The following is a 24,512-nucleotide window of genomic DNA, read 5'->3' as shown; positions in this document are numbered from 1 at the left end:
AAAAAAAAAAAAAAGATCCAGTCTCCTCTGGTACCATCTCATTAACATCACAAATAAAACCTCCTATTTCCAAACCAGGGCCTATTTCCAGGCATAGAGGTTAAGACTCCATCATGAGTTTTTTAAAGAAGGGTGGGAGGAGCATAATTCAAGTCAGACCACATACCATATGCCGTACTTGCTTGTTGTATTTACAGCAATACCCAGGAGAAAGGATTGCATGTGGCCACCAGGAAACATGTATGTGAATGCTTGTGCAAGTTCTGCTTAGCAATAACGAGAAAGAGTTCATCACTGAGTTGGCAGAAGGCCCCACCTGGGAGTATAATGGTTACTCTGGCTGCTAACCACAAGGTCTGGAGTTCAAAAACACCAGCTGCTCCAGGACAGAAAAATGGGGCTCTCTACTCCCATAAAGAGGTACAGTCTCCGAAATTCACAAGGGCGGTTCTCCCTGCCCTCTGGGGTCCCTATAAGTCAGCATTGCCTCCATGGCTGTGGGGTGGGTTTTGTAGTTCCGGATGACAGATAAACATGGTCAATATCATTCATGCCACTGAACTGCACACACAGAAAATGGCAGGTGTCAAGGTTTCCTGTTTCTTTGTTTGCTTGTTTTATCATTTATCAGTGGAGAAAGATCGTGTGCTCAGAAAACAAAGCACCTGGGCCTGGGTGGGGCTACCCTGTAATGATGCCAGCCTCACTTCCGAACAGTGGAGCCTGCAAAGGGGAGGGCTCCATTCCCAGCACCTCCACTTCCTACTGTGTGATCTCGGGAAAGTTCCGTAAGCTCCCTGTGCCTCGACTTCCGTGGCCTCATCTGTGCAGCGGAGACACCAGCACCTGCCTGGTAAGATTGATGTTCCTGGCATTAGGTCAACTAATCCCTAGGAAGCTCTTAGAGCCTCGCCTGGCCCAGAGTCAGAGCTCCGGGTCATTGTTATCTGAATCAGTATTCAGAGATGAGCTCCCAGTAGCCAGTAGGGCTCCAGGGTCACCGTAGGTTGGGATCAATTCGAGGTCCGTGGGTATCGGCTGCCTGCATCACATCACGTGCCAACCTCCACTGCTAATTGCCACATCTCTTTCCCTGCTACTTATCCCCCCACCGCGATCTTATAAAGACCCTTGTGATGATCTCAAGCCCACCCAGATAATGGTGCACGATTCATGTGTGTGTCTCTAGATTCCCAATTTAATGATATCTGCAACATTCCCTTTGCCTTGTAAGGTAACACAGGCACAGATTCTAAGGGTTTGGATGCAGACATCTTCGGTGGGCACCGTTCAGCCCATCACATTGAAGCGCATGCCTTTGGTGCCTACAGAAACACACTTCGCCGTGTGGCACCTCATGAAACCCTCTGGGTCCCAGAGCTGGACCAGCACTGGCTGAGGTGGGTGTGAGTGGGCCACCCGGTGCTGGGCAAGAACACGGAAGTCAGAACTGGAACCTGCACCTGTAACTCAGCCTGGCTCCTTGTCCCCATTTGACTCCTGAGGAAATGGAATGGCTGAAGGCCCGGCCACCTCAGACTTTGGGGTGATAGCGCACTATGGGGCAACACATGATGGGCGGGGTGGGGCCCCACGCGGAGCGGTGGCCTTTGGCTTGTCCGGCCTTGCGCCTGCGGATCTTTTGCACTGACTGGTTGCACCGCAAGGCCACAAGCTGCTGCCCATCCTTGTGTAAGTGGGCCTTCAGGATCATGCCCTTCCTGCTGGCTGCCAAGGCTGCCTCCAGCCCTCGTCCTAGTGGGACGGCCAAGCAAGAGACTATACGTAATTCTTTATGGGAGTAGAAAGCCTCGTCTTTTTCCCTCAGAGCCACTGGTGGTTTCAAACTGGGGACCTTGTGGTTCCCAGCCCAATGTGCAACCAAAATGCCACCAGGGGACCTAGCATAGAGGATACAAATGAGCATATATTCACACAGCAGAATACTATGCAGCAATGGGAACGAAAAATAACTACAATTACATGCAGCAACTTGGATAGATGTCACAGATGTGCTGTTGAGTTCAGAAGTCAGGCGCACACAGAACATGATTCCATTTACATGAGAACAGTCAAAACTCATGTGCTGTTGGCCGTCTCCTCCTGGTGGAGAAAGTGAGTAGAGCAAGCGTGTTAGTCCTGGTTGACCAGATAAACAGATCCAGGGACACTCATGTGCACAGAAAAGAGTTTTAGATCAAAGAATAATTGTATATTAAGCAAACGTTCCAGCCCAGTTCAGATCAAGTCCATAAGTCCAACATTAGCTCCTGTGTCCTATGCTAGTCCATAGATTCTTCCACAGACTCACACAGCACATGCAATGATGCCGAAAGCAAGAAGATCAAAGGCCAGGAGGTAGAAAGTCTTGTGGAAGCATCGTACAGCTCTCCACGTGGCTCCTCCAGCTTCAGGGCTCTGCCTGCCATCAGCATAGCTTCATGTGGTTTGTCGACAGGAATGCAAAGCAGAAAGAGTGTGTGTCCCGCCTCCAGAGAGGAAGAGAGGAGTTCCCAGAATCCTCAGGAGAAAGCCATGCCCACACAGAGGCATGATTGGCTATGACCTGATTAACAGGCTTGACTCCATCCCTTCGCTCAAGTTGACGGGGAGATGATGTAACCGGGAGCACCAAGGAGATTGGCAGTGCGAGTCTAGCTCCCAGAGAATCTGAGTTCATGCTGTGCTCAGTTTGCTGTGAAAAGGCGTTCAGTTGTACATTCAGATGTGTGCCCTTCTTTACACATGCATTATGCTTCAATAAGAAGATGCTTTTTTTAAAGAGTGGTATGAGCCCCTAATAAAATGATTTTTTTTTAAAAGATGCTTTTTGTTCGGTAAGCACAAAAAATATATATAATTACCATAGGTCACACTCTTGCTTTATAAACCGAGCCCTGGTGGCATGGTGGTTAAGAGTTGGGCTGCTAACCACAAGGTCAGCAGTTCAAAACCACCAGTCATTCCTAGTAGAAAGACAAAGCTTTCTACTCCTGTAAAGAGTTATAAGTTCAGAAACCCAGAGGGGCAGGTCTGCCCTGTCCTGTAGGGTCGCTGTGAGTCAGCATCGACTCGATGGCAGTGAGTTTAGTTTGGTGTTCTGCCTTATAGGAAGTCCCTTTCCAAGAGGTCAGGAGAGTTATGAAGGGGCTGTAGCATCCAAGGAAATGATTTGTGCCTGTCCAAGGGCACTCATGAGAGGGATTCAAAAATGTTGTGGAGAAATTCCATTATCATTTAATTTCATTTTTTCATGAACATGTTGAAGTCCCACATAAACATACATACCCAAAAAGCACAGTGCCCACATAATACACACATATTATCCACACATATATATACCTATGCATTCTCTCTTTAAACGCTTTTAAATTTCATAACTTTGCTCCTCGTATGCACCACCATATTCATGGATATATTTGCAGCAAAGGTAAATATACCCTGTTTCCCCGAAAGTAAGACATCCCCCGAAAATAAGACCTACTTACAGTTTTGCCTCACTGAAATATAAGGCATCCCCCTGAAAATAAGACCTCCCCAAAAATTGGGCCCCCTGAAGCTACCGCATAACTCTGGACTCTGGACCGTAGCAGCGGGAGCCACCGTGCAGCTCACTGTTGGCCGCAGCGCAGCCAGAGCAGACAGGAAGTGCGAGGTCTCTTTTAATAAAACAATAAATTTGTGTACCGTATTCTTCTTCGTGGAAAAATAAGACATCCCCTGAAAAATAAGACCTAGCACATCTTTGGGAGCAAAAATTAATATAAGACATTGTTTTATTTGGGGAGAAACAGGGTACATATGCAAATATCCTCTGTCAAACCTATGTATATTTGTGGGTTTGACCCCCCTCTCCCTCCCATATCTGTTCAGCCTGCATGTCTATCCAAGCATCGACTCGCCTGTCCTGGTAGAGAGGCTTGTGTATATAACAGTGCCTTTCACTTCCATTGCCTTTAACTTCTCCCAGCGTCTCCCAGGTTCCACCATCTTTTGCCAACCTTCGTCTTAGTGTGTGTTCCTTTCCCCTTCATCCAAGTTAACTAGCACTTATCTATCCTCTTGTGCGAGGCTGGGTTAACTAGAGACACAAATCCAGTGACACTCATCGATGTATAAGAAAGAGCTTTATATCCAGAAGTGATTGTATATCAAGAAAACATCCCAGCCAGTCTAATTCAAGTCCATAAGTTCTATACCAGTCCATAAGTGCCTTCTCACACTCACGCAGCCACATCGCAGGCTGGTGGGTACGATGCCTTGTGGATCCAATGATGGTGAACGCATCTCTGGTAGGTCTCCGAGTGGCTCGCCAGCAGAAAGGTGAAGGCAGAGTGAGAGAGAGAGAGGTTCCCAGGACCTTCCTTATGAGAAGGTCACACTCACAAGGAGGCACCCTCAGGCTGTACCTGATTGGCAGGCTAGACTCCAGCCCTACGTTTTTATACCTCTCCAAGTTGACATGAAATTGCATAACCACCATACCGCTAGTTAGTGATTTCTCCTCCTTCCCGTTGCCTCCCATCCCGGGGAACCATCAAAGAACGTTTCTTTTCCCGTGAAAGCGTCTACTTCGCTTTCTACAATAGCGGTCTCATAGAATACTTGTCCTTTTGTGATTGACTAACTTTACGCGGCACAATGCCCTTCAGGTTAACTCATGTTATGAGGCGTTTTGCAGATTCATGGAAATGCTTGCATGGTACCCAGTATTCTGTTGTGTGTGTGCAGAGGCTTGTTTATTCATTCTTCAGCCAATGGGTACTTAGGGCACTTCCATCCTTTCTGCTATTGTCAATAGTGCTGGAATGAGCCTGGTTGTACATATATCTACTCACACTGTAGCTCTTTAGTTCCCTAGGGTATAGACCAAGTAAAGGGATTACTAGATCATATGGTATTTCTACTCCTCACTCTTTGAGGCACACCATACCACTTTCCACAATGGTTGCACTGTTTTATGATCCCATGCCCAATGTACAAGAGTTCCAGGATCTCCACACCATTGGTAGCATTTGTCGTTTTCCATGTTTGTTTGAACTCTGTTATTAATGCTGGGGTGAGGTGATATCTCATTGTTGCTTTGACCTGCATCTCTCTAACGGCTAAGTGTTGGGGTTAACTGCAAGGTTCACAGTTCAAACCCACCAGAAAAGCTCTGCAAAAAGAAGATGACCTGCTCTCGTAAAGACACACAGTCTCTGAAGCCTTGTATAGCGTTGCCGAGTTGAAATGGACTCAATTGGCATGGTTGGTTAACAGCCAAGGACCACAAGCATTTCTTCATGTTTGTTGGCCCCTGAATGCCTTCTTCAGTGAAGTGTCCATGTGTGTCAAAGGTCCCAGTTGTCTAAATTGTCTTCTGCTTTTTGTGTGTTTTCAGTTATGTTTGACAGTTTATTTATGCCACATATTCTCTCTCTCTCTCTCTCTCTCTCAATACTCATTGTGACCCTATAGGAGAGGGTAGAACTGCCCCTGCGGGTTTCCACAACTGTGACTCATTATAACGGTAAACAGACCCCTCTTTCTTCCTCAGAGCAGCTGGTGGTTTCTAACTGCTAGCACCTTGCCATGAGCACTCAATGCTTAATGACTATGCTCAGGGCTCCTATGCCATGCATTAGGGACCTTACATTTGTCCCTAGGTTTTCATTGATGATTTTTACAATTCTAGGTTTCACATTAAGGCCTTTACTCCATCTTGAGTTCATTTTTGTATATGATGTGAGACGTGGTCCCTGTTTCATTCCGCAAAGGGGCATCCAGTTTGAGGGGTAGAGGTATCGTTTTACTGGGAGCTCTTACAGATATTGTAACTATCCATAATTCAATTAGAACAAGCATAATTATACAGTTGCTGCCACCATCATTTTCAAAACTGTTTCTTTCTTCTTGAACTCCTTGGTATCAGCTCCTCTGTATCCCCTCCCTCCCCCACCTTACCTGCCAGGAACCCTTATTATTATATATTATTATTATATTTTTTGCCTTATCTTACACCATCCAATGTCCATTCACCTACAATTCTGTTATTTGTTCCCTTCAAGTGGGGTTATACAATCATCATTGCCATCAGCTCCCCTTTCTCCACCTTCTCCCCACCCCCATCTCTTCCCATCCCCTCAGGGAATCATTACTCCTATTACCATTTCTGAAGGGTTTATCTATCTTGGATTTTGTGAATCAAACAATCTTGATTATACAAATGAACATACACAGGTCCAACAAAATTAATGAGGTAAAACTAAGACCATAATAGTAAGGGGAGGCAATATTAAAGAACTAGTGGACAGTTATGTGTTTCATCAGTGCTATACTGCACCCTGGATATATCATCCCTTCTACGTGACCCTTCTGTGAAGGACTGTGGACATCCAGTTTTGACAACCCCATTTGTTAGGGAGATTATCTTTTTCCCATTTAATGTGCTTTGGCTCGTTATCAAAGATCAGCTATTTGATATGATTGGTTCTCATTTGTGAGCCATTGGTCTTCATAGCAGTACTAAATTGTTTTGACTATCATGGCTGTGTAGTAAGTTTAAAGATCAAGAAATGAGAGACCTTCTCCTTTGTTCTTCTTTAATAGTGCTTTGATTATCTGGGGTCTTTTCCGTAAAAAGTTGGTGCTTAGTTTTTCCATCTTTCTAAAGAATAATGCTGAAAGGGGTTGTATTATACCTACAGAATGCTTTCATAATGTTAAGTCTTCTTATCCATGATCATGTTATATAGTCTTCCATTCATGAAGGTCTCTTTTTTTTGTTTGTACTAGTTTTCTTTGTACAAGTCTTTTGTTTGTCTGATTATTTTTATTCCTAAGTATTTTATCAGTTAGATAGCTATTGTAAATAGTATCGTTTTATTGATTGCCTTTCAGATATCTCTTTGTGATTATTAAGGAATCTGATTTTTGTATGGTAATCTTGTACCCTACCACTTTGATGAATCTTTCATTAAAGTCCAACTGTTTTCTTGCTGAATCTTTGAGATTTTCTATGTAAATAATCATATCATTGGCCAATAGAGGGAGTTTTACTTCTTCTTTGCCAATTTTGTCACCTTTCATTTCTGGGTGGCTAAGACTTCCCACACAATATTGAGTGGGGATGGTAATAAAGGACATTCTTGCTCATTCCCATCACAAGGGGAATGCTTTCAATTCCTCTCCATTGAGAGTGATGGTTTTGCATTGGTTTTGCATAGATGCCCTTTATTATGTTGAGGAGCCATTCTACTCTGTAAACACACGGGGTCACTAGAGTAGAATCAACTTGACTTAATAGATTTTGTTTTGGGGTAATTCTATCCTATATTAAATCAGGGTTGACCTTTGTAGGTGTGTGACTTCCTGGGTTAAATCCTCAAAGTTGCTGTCACATCCTACTTGAACTCATGAATTATTTACTCTGGGGGAAGCCAGCTACTGTGTCAAGAAGATAATCAAGCATTATGGAGAGACTCATGTGGCCAGGAACTGAGGGTCCTGCCAACAGCCAGCAACTTGCCAGCCAAGTGAAAGAACTTCCTATACGTACCTTCTCCAGCCTCCTGCCATTTTAACGGCCCCAGAGGAGTAATGGTTACATATTGGATTGTTAACCCAAAGATAGATGGTTTGCAACCACTACCTACTCCTTGGAAAGAGGAGAAAGAGGAGGCTGTCTACTCCTATAAAGAGTTACGGTCCAGAAAATTCACATGGGCTCCCCTGTCAAATATGGTCACCACAAGTTTGAATCAAGTCTGTGACAGTGAGAGAGTCATTAAAACCATGAAAGGAGACTTCATGATGTAGTGGGTAACACATTGGGCTGCTAACCATAAGGTCAGCACTTCAAAACCACCAGCCACTCCGTGGGAGAAAGAGGCTTTCAACTCTTGTGAGGAGTTACAGTCTTGGAAAACCACAGGGCCAATTCTACCCTGTCCTATAGGGTCTCTATGAGTCAGAACTGACTCGATGGCAGTGGGTTTGGGGTTTAAGATCGTGCAAGGTGTGCATCATGGTTGCCTCCTTTCACCATACTTATTCCATCTGCAAGCTGAGCAAGCTGGACAATATAAAAAAGAACAAGGCATCAGACTGAAGGCAGACTCAGTAACAACCTGTGATGTGTAGATGACACAACCTTGCTTGCTGAAGGCAAAGAGATTTTTTTAAATCATTTTATTGGGGGCTCCTACAACTCTTATCACACTCCATACATCCATCCATTGTGTAAAACACATTTGTACATTTGTTGCCTTCGTCATTCTCAAAACATCTGCTCTCCACTTAAGCCCCTGGCATCAGCTCCTCATTTTCCCCCTCCCTTCCTGCTCTCCCCTCCCTCATGAACCCTTAATAATTTATAAATTATTTTGTCAAAGCAAAGAGGATTTGAAGTGCCCACGGATGAAGGTCAAAAACTACAGCCTTCGGTATGGATCACACCTCAACATAACGAGAGAGAGAGAGAGAGAGAGAGAGAGAAAGCCTCACAACGGGGCCCATCACAATAAGCAGAAAGGCCTGAACTTGACAAATATGTCGTTTCACTTGAATTATGGTGTTGGTGAAACATATTGAAGAGACCAGATGCTAGCAGGAGAAGGAACAAATGTGCTTTGGAAGAAGTGCAGCCAGCATACTCCTTGAGGAGAAGATGGTGAGTGTGTCCCATGTGCTTACCACTGGACCCGTTGCCGACATCATGGGAAATGGAGACAAGATTGAAATGGGCCAGGGTTTCAGTTTACTTGGATCCACAATCAACACTCTTGGAAGCAACAGTCAAGACAGCAAGCCACCTGAACCAGCCCAACAACTGTCGGGACAAAGCTAGGTTGGCTTTTGGCTTTGTGAGGGCAGAACACGCAGCTTGTGTTCTCTGCGACAATTCAGCATTTCCACCCCGTCCACCCCTGACTAGACTGTTCTTCCCTGGCTGTATAATGAGTCCCAGTATGGAGCAGAAACAAGACAAACACCAAGAGAGTATACAGAATAGTCCTATCCCAAGAACAACTCGTAAGATGATGCAGCCTCCAGCAGATGGGTCTCTTGTTGGAAGAGAGCGGGAGAATCTCCATCTTCTCACTATTGGAAGAAACTAGCAGAAGATGTGAAGGCAGGCTCTCTATGATACGCTTAAGGAAAAATGAGAGCCTTCCCGAGGAAATTCAAGACAAGGAGAGCGAGATTGTGCGTCTGGAGAAAGAGAATACAGAATGAGCAGAAGTAGCAGAGCACGTCCCGTCTAAGGCAGAGGTCAGAGAGAGACTGAAGGGTGACCCTCTGGATAACTTGGAATCATCAGCTAGTCAGGCATTTAAGTCTGAAGAGGAAATGGTGAGGAAGTGGAAGTCTCAGACGTTAGCCAAAGAAATTCCCCAACAGACTGAATTGTCTGACTTCTGGGATTCTGTTGTTTTAAAATACAAATACTATGTTTTTCACTCCACTGAAGCCCTTAGCATCAGCTCCTCATTTTCCCCCTCCCTCACCACTCCTCACTCCCTCATGAACCCTTGATAATTTATAAATTATTACTTTGTCAAAATGTTTTATGTAAATAGCATTTTTTTCTCAATTGTTTGGCATGCCTTGTATACATGCTAAATAAACGTTAATCTGCTATTAAGGGGGGGGGGGGGAAATCAAGCAACCCACTGTACTGGGTAGTTCTGCCCCAAAAGACCTATTTTGAGTGGTAAAAAGCAAAGATGTCAGTCACTTTGAGGCCTAAGGTGCACCTGATCCAAGTCATGGGATTTGTCAGTCACAGATGAACCGGGAAAACACCACACTGGGTGAAATGGACCAGACACATGCATAGGGGTGCACGCGCATAAGCACACAAAGATTGTCTGATCCCATTTCCTTATCTAGAATTGGGAAATACATAAAGACAGAAGTGGATTTGTGGTGACCAGGGGAGGACAGTGGGATGCTGTGGTTTCGTGGACACAGGATCTCTGTTTGGGGTGATGGACAAGCTTTGGAATGGAAGATGGTGTTACACAACATTGTGGATATCATTGACACCATTGGACTTGCGGCTAAAACAGCAAACTGTAGGTTAGATATATTTTATCACAATTCTAGAGCAGACAACTCAGAGTGATTGCAGATTTGTAGCCTCTTCAGCCTCCTAGTTTTCATGGTCCATAAGCCCTGGGTCCTGAGGACAGGGAGGTCACCGCAGGTGAGCAGCCCCCACCCAAAGTGACTGTAAGAATGGCAGCTTGGGGAACAGCTAGAGACTAAGCCAGCCCCTCAGTTGAACAAGATTGGAAGGATGGAAATCGGCCTCGCCTCAGTTAACCCTCACCTCAGACCACTGTGCTAGGACACGTTCCCTAATCTGCTTATGTCAACCCTCACCAGCCTACTCTACTCAGAGCATTTCTGGAATCTTCAGGTCCGAGTATTTTTACAAGCAGAAAAAGTCCTGAGAAATCAATTTGTGCAAACCCTGAAAGTTCCCTTGCTCGTAAAATGGCGATAACCATAGCTCTAGCTTCAAAGAGCTGTTGTCCTGATTAAGTAGCTTCTGTGTGTCAGTTTCAGGGAACCAGATGGACCCCAAGTTCGTGAGGCCTGGGAATTATACAAGCGCTGTGGGGAAAGCTTTTGAAATGAACTCGAAAGCACTTGGGGTGTGTGAAATTCCTACTTGCATTTTTTTTTGCCACAACTCCTGAGTTAGTTTATTGTGCAACCTGGCCGATAAACACATATGGAGTTAATTGGAGGGCGGAGAGATAAATGGGTGGTGAGCCTCACCTTCCTAGTTCTTGGGTCTCTTGCTTTGTGATGGTCGCACCACATGCAGCTGCCTTAGCAGTTCCCTGCTTCCTCTTGAAAGGCTCACTTCCTGCAAGACATCCCCAAGGAGAAGCCACATGGACCTACCCCGATGCAGCCCTGGGTGCTGGAGCAGCCGTGTGGAGACCCCTGCCAGCGCTGAGATGCTTACACATTCACTGACTTGCTTTACCTCCTGCAGTCGGCATCATAGTGTGTGTTTTGGGAGATGGAGGAGGACTTTGTGGATTGGTGTCCGACATATGGGTTAATGTACTTGTAGGCTTGGGCAGCACTGGGTTGGGATGTTTTCTTGATGCGCACTTAACCTTGATATAAATCTCTCTCTTATACATGAGTTTCTGCGGATTTGTTTCTCTAAAGTACCCAGACCAACACAGCTCCCTACCATGGAGTCGATGCTGACTCATGGAAACCCTATAGGACAGAGTAGAAAACCCATCTCTGTCCCAGGGAGCAGCTGGTGGTTTCGAACTGCTGGCCTTGCCGTTGGTAGCTCAGCCTGTCACCAGGACACCATCAGGGTTCTTAGCTTTCTTTCACGACTGAGGTAATGACAAAAATAAGAAGAATATAGAAACTAGATTTTAAACAAACAGTTGTTGTCAAGTCACTGGCAACTCTTGGCAACCCCACCTGTGTCAGAGTAGAACTGGGTTTGATAAGGTTTCCCATCGGTAACCTTTCAGGAGTCAGTCACCAGACTTTTCTTCTCAGGGGGCTCAAGGTGGACTTGAACCTCCAACCATTTATGTAGAAGCCAAGTACATTAGCCCTTTGCCCAGGTACTCCAAACTCAAACTCACTGCCATCCAGTCCATGCTCACTCACACGATAGGAAAGAGCAGAACTTCCCCGGGGGCCTTTCTGAGACGTTAAATCTGTTTGTTTGGTTTTTTAAGATCATTTTATTGGGGGCTCTTGCAACGCTTGTTACAATCCATACATCGATTGCATCAGGCATGTTTATACATACGTTGCCTTCATTCTTTTCTAGACGTGTACTTTCTATTGAGCCCTTGGTATCAGCTCCTCTTTTTATCCATCCCTCCCCTCCCACACCCTCATGGCCCCTTGAGAGATTGTAAATTATTATTATTTTCATCTCTCACACTAACCACCGTCCCCTTTCCCCCATGTTTTCTGTTGTTCTTCCTCCTGGAGAGGGGTGTATGGATATGTGTCGATCTTTGTGATCAGTTGATCAGTTCCCCCTTTCTCCCTACCTCTCCCCTCCTTTCCCCTACCCTTCTGGTATCACTATTCCCCCTCCTGTTCCTGGATTCCATGTGTTGTGAGCTCCCATCTCTTATCTATACCTGTCTACATGCTCCGGTCTAGTTTGAATTGAGAAGCAGCACTGTGGTCATGATAGTAGGGGGTGGGGAGGGTAAGGAAGCCTCAAGGAACCAGAAGAATATAGTGTGTTTCATCCATGCTTTACTGCATCCTGGTGACTCATCCCTTCTCTATGGCCCCTCTGTGTGGGGATTGTTCCATTGTCTACAGATGGGATTTAGGTCTCTACTCCAACCCCCCGATCCTCAACAATATGTTTTTGTTTGTTTGCTATGTGTCTTCTGATGCCTATTACCCAGTCCTGATGACTCCTCACGATTGCACTGGCAGTGTGCTTCTTCCCTGTGGGCTTGTTGCTTTTCTGTTGAATGGCTGTTTGTTTAACTTCAAGCCTTGAAGACCCCAGATGCTATATTTTTTAATAGCCAGGCACCATCCACCTTCTTCACCACATTTGCTTATGCACATATTTTGTCTTCAGCGATTGTGTTAAGAGGGGGAGCATCTCAGAATGCCGGTTTGTTAGAACAAAGTGTTCTTGTATTGAGGGAGGGTATGAGCAGAGGTCCAAAGTCCATCTACTACTTCAGTATATTGTCGTATAAATATATGTATAGGCCAATACCTCTATTTTTGTGGATTAACGTATTTACATATGTACATGCCTATGCCTATACCTCTGCCCATTGCTTTGCTTCTAGGTCCTTTCTATTTTCTTTTGCCTTCCTCCTGCCCCACCATCACTTTCCCTGTATTTCTGCCTCTTAGTACTTCCTCTTAGCTAGTTTGCTGTTGCTCCAACACCCCCAGGATCTCTATCTCCTCCTTGTTGTTGACTCTAATTCCCTAGTTGTTCCCCTGTCTATGGTGCTGCCTGCTCATTGCACCCTTCCCCCGCCACCCTCTCCCCTCAAGTCCCCCAATCCCCTGGACCATCGATCCCACTTTCTCCTCAGGCTTACTTCCCATGCCTGTCTTACATAAGAAGGCAAACCGACTATGGCTGCGGTTCTCAACCTTCCTAATGCCCCGACCCTTTAGCACAGTTCCTCGTGTGGTGGTGATCCCCCAACCATAAAATTATTTTCGTTGCTACTTCATCACTGTCATTTTGCTACTGTGATGCACCAGGAGACCCCTGTGAAAGGGTCGTTCGACCCCCAAAGGGGTCGTGACCCACAGGTTGAGAACCGCTAGACTATGACATAGACCAAACGAAAAGAAGACAAAAGATTAAAAAAAGAAAAGGAGGGGGAACAGAGAAGACATATACATAATTCCAGGTCTGTTCGCTGACCTTCATGACTGTCCCCCCACTGGTCATGGGGGAACTCCAGGAGCTACCCCTCCCAGCCTGAAGTCCATTGGGGTTCTTCAGGGGCTTCTTAGCCTCACTGCTCCAGTTGCTGATCTGTTATGTTCCCCTCTTGGTTCGCCTCACTGTGGGGGGTTCAGATGGCACTACCTCCCCGCTGTGTGACCCCAGAATTGTCCTGTCGCAGTCTGCTCCATTAAGGGGACAAAATGACCCAAGAAATTAGATCTTTAAGGGAGCAGACAGCTTCATCTTTCTCACGTACAGTAACTCAACTAGTGGGTTTGAACTGCTGACCTTGTGGTTAACAGCTCAGTGCATAGCCTACTACGCCACCAAGGCTCTTCCAGGTAACAAGATCAAGCAATATCCAAGCATTCACTCCTCATCAATCACCAAATAGGGATGCCTTCAAAGCTTCTACCACCTCCCTAAGACAGTCACACCCATGGAAAGAAATGCAGGTGCAAGTGTCTTTACTCAGCCACCTTCTCCTGCTTTCCCCACAACAACCCTGTCCATCCTGAGCCTACACAAGAGCTCAGTGGGTCCGCCTCTTGATGCCTTCTGACCTCCCATACCTGGAAGCTGAGCTTAAGAAATTTGAGCTGATGGAAATCCTGGGAGATTGTATCAATGGCCTGGTTCGTCACCCTTTCCTGTATATGTGTCTTTCACCATCACATCTTGTAGTTACCCGACGCTGGACTTGATCACGTGATTTGCTGTCTTTAACAGAATGAGGTGGAAGTGACAGCATGCCAGTTTCTAGTCTGAACCTCAATTGAGAGGCCTTGCATAATTGCATTTGTACTTTTGCACCTCCTTGAGAATGAGCCTATTTGAGAGACATATGGAGCAGATCCATTTTTCCCCAGTCACTCCAGCTGGGACCGAGATGAGCTAACAGCTACTCTGAAGATATCCGAGCAAACACTGCTGAACCCAGAAGGACTACTCAGTTAAATTGTCCGCACACACACCTGTGAGCTAACTGAATGCTACTGGAATAGTGGGGTCGCTTGTACACAGCAATATTGCAGCAAAGCAAACTGATATAAGAATGGTAGATACCCAATCAAACTTCCTGGGTTTAAATCCTATCTCCACCATTTGTCAGCGGTGTGACATAACTGTCCTCTGCCTTAGATTGTTCATGTGTTGTTGTTAGGTGCCATCGAGTCAGTTCCAACCCATAGCAGCCGTATGCACAGCAGAACAGAACACTGTTCAGTCCTTCACTATCCTCAAAATTATTCCTGAAGTCAATCCATCCCCTTGAGGGCTGTGTTAACTAGAGAAACAAATTCATAGACACTCATATGTATGTGGTAAGAGTTTTATATAAAAGAGCAATTTTACATTAAGAGAACATCCCAACCCAGTCCAGAGTCCATAAGTCCAACATTAGCCCATATGTCTGATGCCAGTCTATAATTTCCTCTTCAGGCTCATGCAACACATGCAATGATGTCAAGTGCAGGAAGATCACAGGTCATCAGGTGGAAAGTCTTGTGGATCCAGTGGCGGTGGAAGCATCTTAGTGCTGGCGTGGGTCTCCAGAGCTCCAACGCTCTGGTTGCCATCACCATAGCTCCATGTGGCTTGTCAACAGGAATGTCTTGCAGGGAGTCTCTGTGTATCTCTCCTCCAGTCAGCTATTTATCTCCGTGGCGCCTCCAAATGAGGTCATCAAGCTGCAAGCTGATTGACAGGCTAGATTCCACCCCTTAACAAGTTGACAAGAGATGATGTAACTGCCACAAGGACCTTCCTCTTTTTCGCTGCCCCTCCACTTTACCAAGCATGATGTGCATAAACTGGCATCATAACAGTTATAACCCAACACATTTATTCCATTATCCATAAGCATAACATTTACTGATCTCCTTACAGCCAGATGCTCCTTGGAAGTGAGGATGGCAGGACTTTGTCTCACATGCACAGGACCTGGTGCACAACCAGACAGTGGGTGATAGTTAGGTTTTTTGTGTGCCAACATGGCACCCGGAAAACGATATGGGTGGAGTCACAGCCTGATGGTACCTCCTGGTGGGCACAGCCTTCTCAGAAGGAGGATCATGAAAACTCCCTCTTCCTCTCTCTGCTTTCACCTTTCTGTGAGGAGACATGCAGAGACTTGTGCCAGCCCTGGAGATGCTTCCACCGCCATTGGATCCACACAACTCCGCATCTGCCAGCCTGTGATCTTCCTGCACGCTGCACCTTTGCTTGTGGCTGCATGAGTCTGAAGAGGCATTTATGGACTAGTGTTGGATGTATGGACTAGTATCAGAATTATGGACTTGATCTAGACTGGACTGGGATGTCTTCTCAATATACAATTGCTCTTTTAGATAAAGCTCTTTCTTATACAAAAAAAATATATATATGTTTATTTTTATATACATATATATACACACACACAAATATATATATATACACACACACACACCTGGATTTGTTTCGCTAGTCTACCCAGACTAACACAGTACTCAAGTGTTTCAACCACTGAACCACCAGAATCCACTTGCCATGATGCAAATTCCCCCATAAATAAAGTAGGGAAGAGTAGTGTCAAGCGAGCAGGGTTGCCTGGGGGAGGGGGATACTTAAACAGGATGACTCAGAAAGGGCTCCCAGAGACAGTATCATGGGAGCAAGGGTCTGAAGGAAGAAGCCCACCGCCCAATCTCCTACTGCTCTCATGGTTCTGCTGCCTCTATTTCTGCGACCTCTCTGCCACTGTTTCTCGTTAACTCTGGGGTTCACTCTGGCTCTGGCTCTCGAAAAGGGTGAGTAACACAATATAGGAAAGTGGTTAAGCATCTGCCCAGGATTGAAGTGCTGACTTTTACAGCTCACCAGCTGTGAGGGCCAGGAATACATTCCGTCATCTCGCTCTTGGAAGCGTCTTTGAGAAGGAGGAAGCCCAGGAGCTCCGAGAAGACACCAAAAGCTGTGTTCCCAGTCAAGGGACAAGAGCAACTCCGCTATGGGACAGAGATGGTTGTAAACTCCATCATGGTGGAAGGCGGTATCAGATACATCTGATCAGTTGGCCTCCCTCTTGAGCCGCCTGAATTTGCGCTAGGTTTAAATGCCTCAGCTGTTCCATGACAGAAATTTGCTCTCTGGCTTATTTTAACATTGCTGGTGGTATTTTATTTTATTAGTAGCAGTTTGGTTCCCTTCTGTTTCATTTTGTTTTTTGTTTTTTAGGGTTTCTGTTAGGTTTCCCAGTTGAAGCACAGAAGGAGTGGAGGCATAAAGACAATAATGAAGCAGTGGTTTATTGTGGATGGGGACCTGGGGGGTAAATAATGAAATGGGGGGGTTGGAACTTGAACCAATTGTGATGATTTTTAAAGCGACTGAACTATGGAAATGTATGGTATGTGAATTTTGTATCAATAAAACTATTTTAAAAATTACTCCCCCAGGCCAAAACAGTTGTGTCCCAATACTCCATAAATATTTACAAAATGCTTTTGCCAGAACTAGGTATTTCTATTGCACCATCCCTATCTCATCCTCAGAATATATGATCAGCATATTTAAAGGTGGCTTGCTTTTAATAATAATGTAAAGACGGAAGGCTTTTTACTTTACTCTCCTCTACCTCCAAACTCATCTACAACTACGCCTATCTCCACCTCCCTCTGGCTCTGAATTCTCCTTAGCAATTATCTTTCACTCCATCCATGCCTTCAGTTTGGGACTTCCCATGACTCTGGGCGCTGAGCATAGAACAGGAGCAAAACAGACTCAGACTTTGCCCCCAGAACATTCCACAGCACGCTGTTAGTTGTCCAGCAAAATCTGTTTAGAGCAAATAAAAAATGGTCTTCTTTTAAAGCTCATATTTGGCAGAACAGAAAGTTGACAAACCCTTATGTCTGCCTCCCCGATTTTACCTTTGACACTTGACTGATTGACAAGCCCCAAACCAGGCTACACGACAAAGTCCCGATGCCAAAGTTCTTTCCCCAGTGGGGTGGACCTATTTCCCCAGTCGCCTCCCTTCTCCCACCCACACGAAACTCTACCCCATGTCCTGAACAAAGAAGTTCTCGCAAGCCTTGCTGGCCCTCCTCCAGCACCACCTCCTACAAAGACGTCCTGGAGACCCAGGCGCAATCCATCCGTCAGCGTCTCTGGGGAAGTTTTGAGGTGAGCATTGGTGTGTTCTCTTTCATTTGCCAGGTGGGTGCAGCTGAGTGTGCAGAGCCACCACCACCACCCCCAGTGGTGTCTCCTCCTGTCACCAGGGGATGCTTGTGAAACTTTAACCTCACCTGGTTGCTAACCAACACAAAGGTTTACCAGGTGCTCTTACCGGGAGTAGTATCTGCTGTTAAGATAATTGGGTTCAAATGTTTGGATCAGTGGTTCTCAACCTTCCTCATGCCGCAACCCTTTCATACAGTTCCCCGTGTGGTCATGACCGCCCCCCCCCAAATAAAATTATTTTCGTTGCTACTTCGTCACCGTCATTTTGCTACTGTGATGAAGCGTCATGTAAATATCTGATAGGCAGGATGTATTTCCATGGTTACAAATGGAACATCGCGAAAGCATCGTGATTCATCACAAAATCAATGTCATTATTTCTAATGACAAATCAATGAGATGCTATCTTGAAGCATGGTGTAGCATGGGTAACAGCCTTCACTCCGGGTACTCCTAAGTGGGCTTATCTGCATGTGGGTGGACCACCTGGAGATGGATAGAGGAGCGGTGTCGTGAAAGGGTCGTTCGACCCCCAAAGGGGTCGCTACCCACAGGTTGAGAACTGCTGGTTTAGCTACTCACTCGTTCCAACACCCCGAGGTAATAACATAACCTCTCCAGGCCTCTGTTCCCACAAGGTCATCAGGTGGATTAAATTGATGATTACCGATAGAGTGATTGGAGCTGGGTCAGACATTAGCAAATTCTCAGCATGTTAGGGACTTACCGTACTTCACTTGGGTCTCAACAGGAAACAGACAGCAAACACCATCACTAATTCAGAGACCATTTGAAAAGAGTAAGAATGACTATTTACAAAGGGGGAGGCAGGCAGATAGGCGTGCACCTGGCTCTAGAAAGGTGAAAAGTTCTACTACTACCCAGGCCTCGAAGGAGGGAGTTGGGAGTGGACCTTCTGCCAGGAGCTGTGGTCAGTTCCAAGCAGACTCACCTTAGAGAAAGAGCTGGAAAAATAAATGTCCTTCCCTCCATCTTTTGCCAGTGTATCACCATAGGCCAAAGTCAACAGGAAGCTAGTGTTCAGGAGAGTCTCTGGTAGGTCACACTGATCAGCACAAAGCATACCAGGCAAAGGTGGACTGTGGCTATTCATGACCTCTATGCTGAGGTAATTCCTGACAGAAAGATCCAGTCCTAGAGAAAACAATGTCCAGAACAGTATTGTATCATCCTCATCATGAATGATGACTACCAAGTTCCTCATTGCGATCTCTGAGATCCTCGAAGGTCAGGTCCCAACCTCTACCCCCACCCCTCATCCCAACCTTCCCAGATCCCTCTCTGAAACTCAGGGGCTGGTGGAGAAGAGAGGGTGAGAGAACCTTGTGGGGTAGTGATAATGTTCTGGTTCACAGAAGGAATCTGAGCGACACATTTCTAGGCATTTGGGAGAACCCCTTGAAGTGTACACTGCATGGTTGTGTTTCTGCTGCTCAATGAGTTCATAAACAATTGGCCGATGGGAAGTGGGGGCATCTGTTTTCTTACCAGCAAAACCAAACAAACAAAACCCCCAAAGACTGGAGCAATTTACACAAGCTGAACTGCAGCAGCATTGACGTTTTCATGGTGACAAAGGAGTGGAGGGGGCTTTAGGGGGAAGGGTGCTTCATTATAGTTGGTAGGAATGTTCACAGAACACATTCGCTGCTCAGTCAACAGTGTCTATACGTTGTTTCATGACATTAAGGGCGCATCCCTGTACAGCCTTCTCCCCACTTCCTCCTTGGATGCCCAGTTTCCATTCACCCTGAGGTGTACCAGATCCAAAACACAGTATTTTCTTTTTTCATGAATCATTTGATTGGGGGCTCTTACAGCTCTTGTAACAATCCATACATCAATTGCATTGAGCACATCTGTGCATATGTTGCCATCATCGTTTTCAAAACTTTTTCTTTTTACTTGAGCCCTTGTAATCAGCTCCTCTTTCCCCCCCCTCCCTCTCTGTTCTCCCACCCTCGTGAGCCCTTGATAAATTATAAATTATTATTATTATTATTTTCATGTCTTACACCGTCCATTGTCTCCCTTCACCCATGTTTCTGTTTTCATCCCCCTGGTGTGTGTGTGTGCGCGTGTATAACCAGACTGATAATATCACGGGTCCATAGGCACAATTGTACAGCGATCATATATAAAGATCATAGTAAAGTCGTAGAAAATAGGAGGGATAGGAGAGAGAGTAAAATAAAGGAGTCGGACACATTTCATAGTAGCATGCTCCCCTCAGCCCCTCTTGGTGTTCCACGTGGAACTGGGAGGAGAGAGGAGGGAGGGAGCGCATCTTTACTGTTTGGTGGCTTTTATAGGTAGTAATTATTCATGCACATTAAAGAGTTACATATGTCACAAGGTGGGTGGTAATCACAGTAAAGTCCCTGAGCTCACAGGTGAGGAAATCCAATACCTCCAGTGGGGAAAGGCATGAGTGGGGATGGGTGCCTCGGCAGGAGGAGATAATCAAAGAAAGTCTGCTTCTACAGGGAGACAGAATCAACCATGTGCTCACTTTAAGGCAGTAGAGCTGTTAGGGGAGAATCTGTGGGAATGGTGTGTGAAGCAGGATCATGGACTTGGACTTTATCTCTAACTTAACAAAGTGGTGGCTTTCCTACCATGTAATACTAGCTTTCCAGATTCCCTTTGTACAAATCAGGTAATAAGCCCCAATCATATTTTCCTCAGTGTTAGTTTCCCACGTGTGTGTGTGTTATACATCGATCAGTTCACCCTTTCTCCCCCTTCTGCCCCCACTTTCCCCCTACCCTCATGATATCACTACTCTCATTATTGTTCCTGAGGGGTTTATCTGTCCTGGATTCTGTGTGTCAAGAGCTCTTATCTGTACCAGTGTATGTTCTCCAATCTAGACAGATTTGTAAGGTAGAACTGGGGTCATGATAGTGGGGAGAGGAAGCAATAAAGAACTAGAGGAATGTTGTGTGTTTCGTCAGTGCTATCCTGCACCCTGGCTGGCTCATTCCTTCCTTGTGACCCTTTTGTGAGGGGATGTCCAATTTTCTACAGATGGGCTTTGGGTCTCCACTCTGACACACAAACCCACCATTCACATCGATATGATTGCTTGTTTTAGGTCTTCTGGTGCCTGATACCTGATCCCATCATACACCTCATGATCACACAGGCTGGTGTGCTTCTTCCATGTAGGCTTTGTTGCTTCCCTGCTAGATGGCTACTTATTTAACTTCAAGCCTTTAAGACCCTAGACTCTATATCTTCTAATAGCCAGGCACCATCAGCTTTCTTCACCACTTTTGCTTATTATACACCCCTTTTGTCTTCAGCCATCGTGTCAGGAGGATGAGCTTCACAGAATGCCAGGTTACTAGAACATAGACCTATATCCCTATCATTCTATATTCATATATTTACATATATAGATGCCTATATTTATACCTCTATAAATGTCTATTGCCTTTCCTCTATTTCCTTTTACTTTCCTCCTGTCCCATTATCATGTTCGACCTTCATTCAGCTCTCAGTAATTCCTCTCAGCTGATCCAACCCCACCAGGCATTCCACGTCCTCCTCACCATCAATTTTAGATCTCGAGTTGTTCCCTTCTCCCTGGGTTTGTTGGCTTTCCCCTCTCTTTCCCCCACCTCCTCCTCTCCCCTGTCCCTGCTGCACCCAGAACCATCAGTCCTGTTGTTTTCTCCTCTGGATTGTTTGTCTTGCTTATCTTTTATAGATAAACACGACAAAAAAAGAAGAAGAAGAAATGTGTGTATGGGGGGTGGGCTATAAATAGTTCCAAGTCTGTCTGCTGACCCTTATGAATGTTTTCTGATCATCTCTGCTGAGGGTGCCAAACCCTGCCCTCCAAGTCTGATCTATTTTCAGGATCCCTCGGGACTTTGATGCTTTGCTCCCCTTGCTGCTCTGTTGCCCTCCCTTCATGTTTTGCCCCAGTAGGGGAGAGGGGCACGTCAGACTGGGCACAATGCTGTCCCCTGCAGCACTGTAGTTTAGTGAGAAGACCTGAAGACACAGTATTTTCTTTTCTTTTCTTTTTAATCATTTTATTGGGGGCTCGTACAGCTCATGTCAAGCATATTTGTACATTTGTTGTCATCATAATTTTCAAAACATTTTCTTTCTACTTGAGCCCTTGCTATCAGCTCATTTTTCCCTTCCCTCTCCCACCCTCCCTCCCTCATGAACCCTTGATAATTTATAAATTGTTATTATTTTTTCATTTCTTACACTGACCAATGTCTCCCTTCACCCACTTTTCTGTTGTCTGTCCCCCTAGGAGGGGGTTATATGTAGATCATTGTGACCGGTTCCACCTTTCTACCCCTATCTTCCCCTTCCCCTCCTGGTATCGCTACTCTCATGATTGGTCCTGAGGGGGTTATCTGTCCTGGAATCCCTGTATTTCTAGCTCTTATCTGTACCCAGAAAACACAGTATTTTCAATTGCCTCATCTGCATGCAAAAACTGGACAACCGATAAATTAGACCAAGGAAGAATTGATGCATTTGAATTAAGGTGTTAGTGAAGAATACTAAATATACCATACCACGGACGGCCGGGCTCCAACATAAGAACATTGTGAAGAAGGCCCGGGAGTGGGCAGTGTCTGGTTCTGCTGTGCATTGGATCTCTATGACCTCTGACTCATCTCTATGAGTCAAAACCAAGTCAGCGGCACCTTACAGCAAATGCTGCCAGAACTCAGAATGCTCCATAGAAGTAATGTGGGCAAGACTTCCTCTCAGGCCCATCGGACACGTGATCAGTCGAGACCAGTCTCTGACGAAGGTCATCGTGCTTGGAAAAGTCAGGACCAGGCAAACAAGTGCCATCTAAATGAGGAGTCCACTAAGTGCTCATGGAAGACGCACACCAGCTTGTGCGATCCCAAGACGACAATAACAAAATTCAAATATGACAACGGGAAAAGGATCAGAGCCTAAATTTCAAGCACCCAATTTGTAGAAGGCTGTGGAGAACCCGTCGCTACAGAGTATCTCGTCCAACTAAGCTCTAGCCACAGGCAAGGGTCTCAAACAGCTTTACTGTCAGAGTTCATTATAATCGTGATTATACCGATTGGAACTTGATACATGGTCAGTTCACCTCCCTCTTGACCCAACCCGAAATTGTTCTAGGTGCCAGTGTTTCTTGCTTGTTCCATGACAAAAATTTCTTCCCTGGCATTTTAAATATTGCTGGTGGTCTTTTCTTTCTTATGTATTATTTGTTTTTTTTAGCTATGTATTACTATTTTATCCTTACCACTTTGTTTCTGGTTTTTGTTGGTTAGTTTCAGTTTTTTATTGTTTCTGTTGGATTTTCCAGTTTGTGAAGCACAGAAGGAGTAGATTCATAGAGATTACAACTGAGACAAGGGTTTATAGGGGAGGTAGGGGTGGGGCTGGGAGATAGGGAGGGTGAGGGGGTTGGGGGAGTAAACAATGAATGCGGGAGAGCGGGAGGGAGCACTAGAACTGATTGTGATACCAAAAATCATTTTAAAAGCGATTTAACCATTTAAAAAAGAAAGAAAATGCTCTAAAATCGATTGAGGTAATGATTGTATAATTCTTCTTGATATGATTGAATTATTTAACTACATGATATGTGGGTTATGTGCCAATGAAACTGTTTTAAAAAGAAAGGATCAGGGGGAAAGAGAAAGCCTCTCAGGAGATGGATGAGCATGATGGCAATCGTGGATTCAAACAAAGGAATAATTGTGAGGGCGGTGCAGGACCAGGCAGGACTTCCCTCTGCTGTAATGGGAGGTCCCTATCAGTTACAACTGTCTTGATAACAATGAACAATGCATTGTATGCACACTTTGATGGTTAGGAGAAAATAGGCCGATGACTGCAGCTGACTGAACGCATAGAAAAATAAGAGGATGTGATACAAGTACAGTAAAATAATCATCATGGAATCTAGGTGATGGGGACCAAAATGGTCCCTGCAAAGCCACTTCAACTTTTCTGTAGGGTTGAAATTTTTCTTCTCTCTTTTTTTTTTTAATGTTTGACATTTTTCATCAAAGAATGGTTGGGAAAATAGAAAAAGAAGACCAGAATTGAAGAGGGTATGGAGTCAGCAAAGAAAGTTGCAGTGGCTTGACAAGAGGAGCCAAGAGAAAAAGAGTCTCCCTGGGACTTTCCACAAAAACCACAGCTATTCCCGACAGGGTGGAGGAGACATCGGGCTTGGAGAATGTCTACTGTCAAGTCTGCAGGAGAAAGACAGAGAAGAGGGAGGAGGGGACAGCACTCCCACTTCTTAGCGTCCTATAGTGAACAGCTCCGTTTATATCTGACCTTTCTTTACTAGTCGTTCACCATTTACTGAAACGCTCCTCTCTGGCCCCACTGAGCTGGAAAGAGTTGAAAACATAACCCAGGCTTGACCCCATGGGATTTGAAGTCCAACCAAGGATACAGGCTCATTGCCCAGATAATGATGGTGCAGTACAATTGTGGGGGAAGTCCAGGACTGCAGGATCCTCATGGGAAGCACTTGACCCACACTGGTGGTCAGGGAAGCTTCTTGATGGAAAGAGAGAGCAGAGGCTGGGACAGGCAGAGTGGGAGGGGAGGCCAAGAAAAAGGATTTCAGGCAGAAGAAGGAATGGCACATCCAAAAACTTGGAAGTGGACAGAAATATGTGATGCTTACTATAGATTGAAAGTTCAGTGTTCCTGGATATGAATATCAAGACAGGGTGGTGGTGATGGTGGTGGTGATGGTGATGGTGATGGTGGTGATGGTGATGGTGATGGTGATGGTGATATGGTGGTGATGGTGGTGGTGGTGGTGGTGGTGGTGGTG

Source organism: Echinops telfairi, unplaced genomic scaffold, assembly GCF_000313985.2.
Source record: "Echinops telfairi isolate 266 unplaced genomic scaffold, ASM31398v2 ScPeMD7_655;HRSCAF=1070, whole genome shotgun sequence".
Taxonomy (NCBI): Eukaryota; Metazoa; Chordata; class Mammalia; order Afrosoricida; family Tenrecidae; genus Echinops; species Echinops telfairi.
This window is presented reverse-complemented; position numbering follows the sequence as displayed.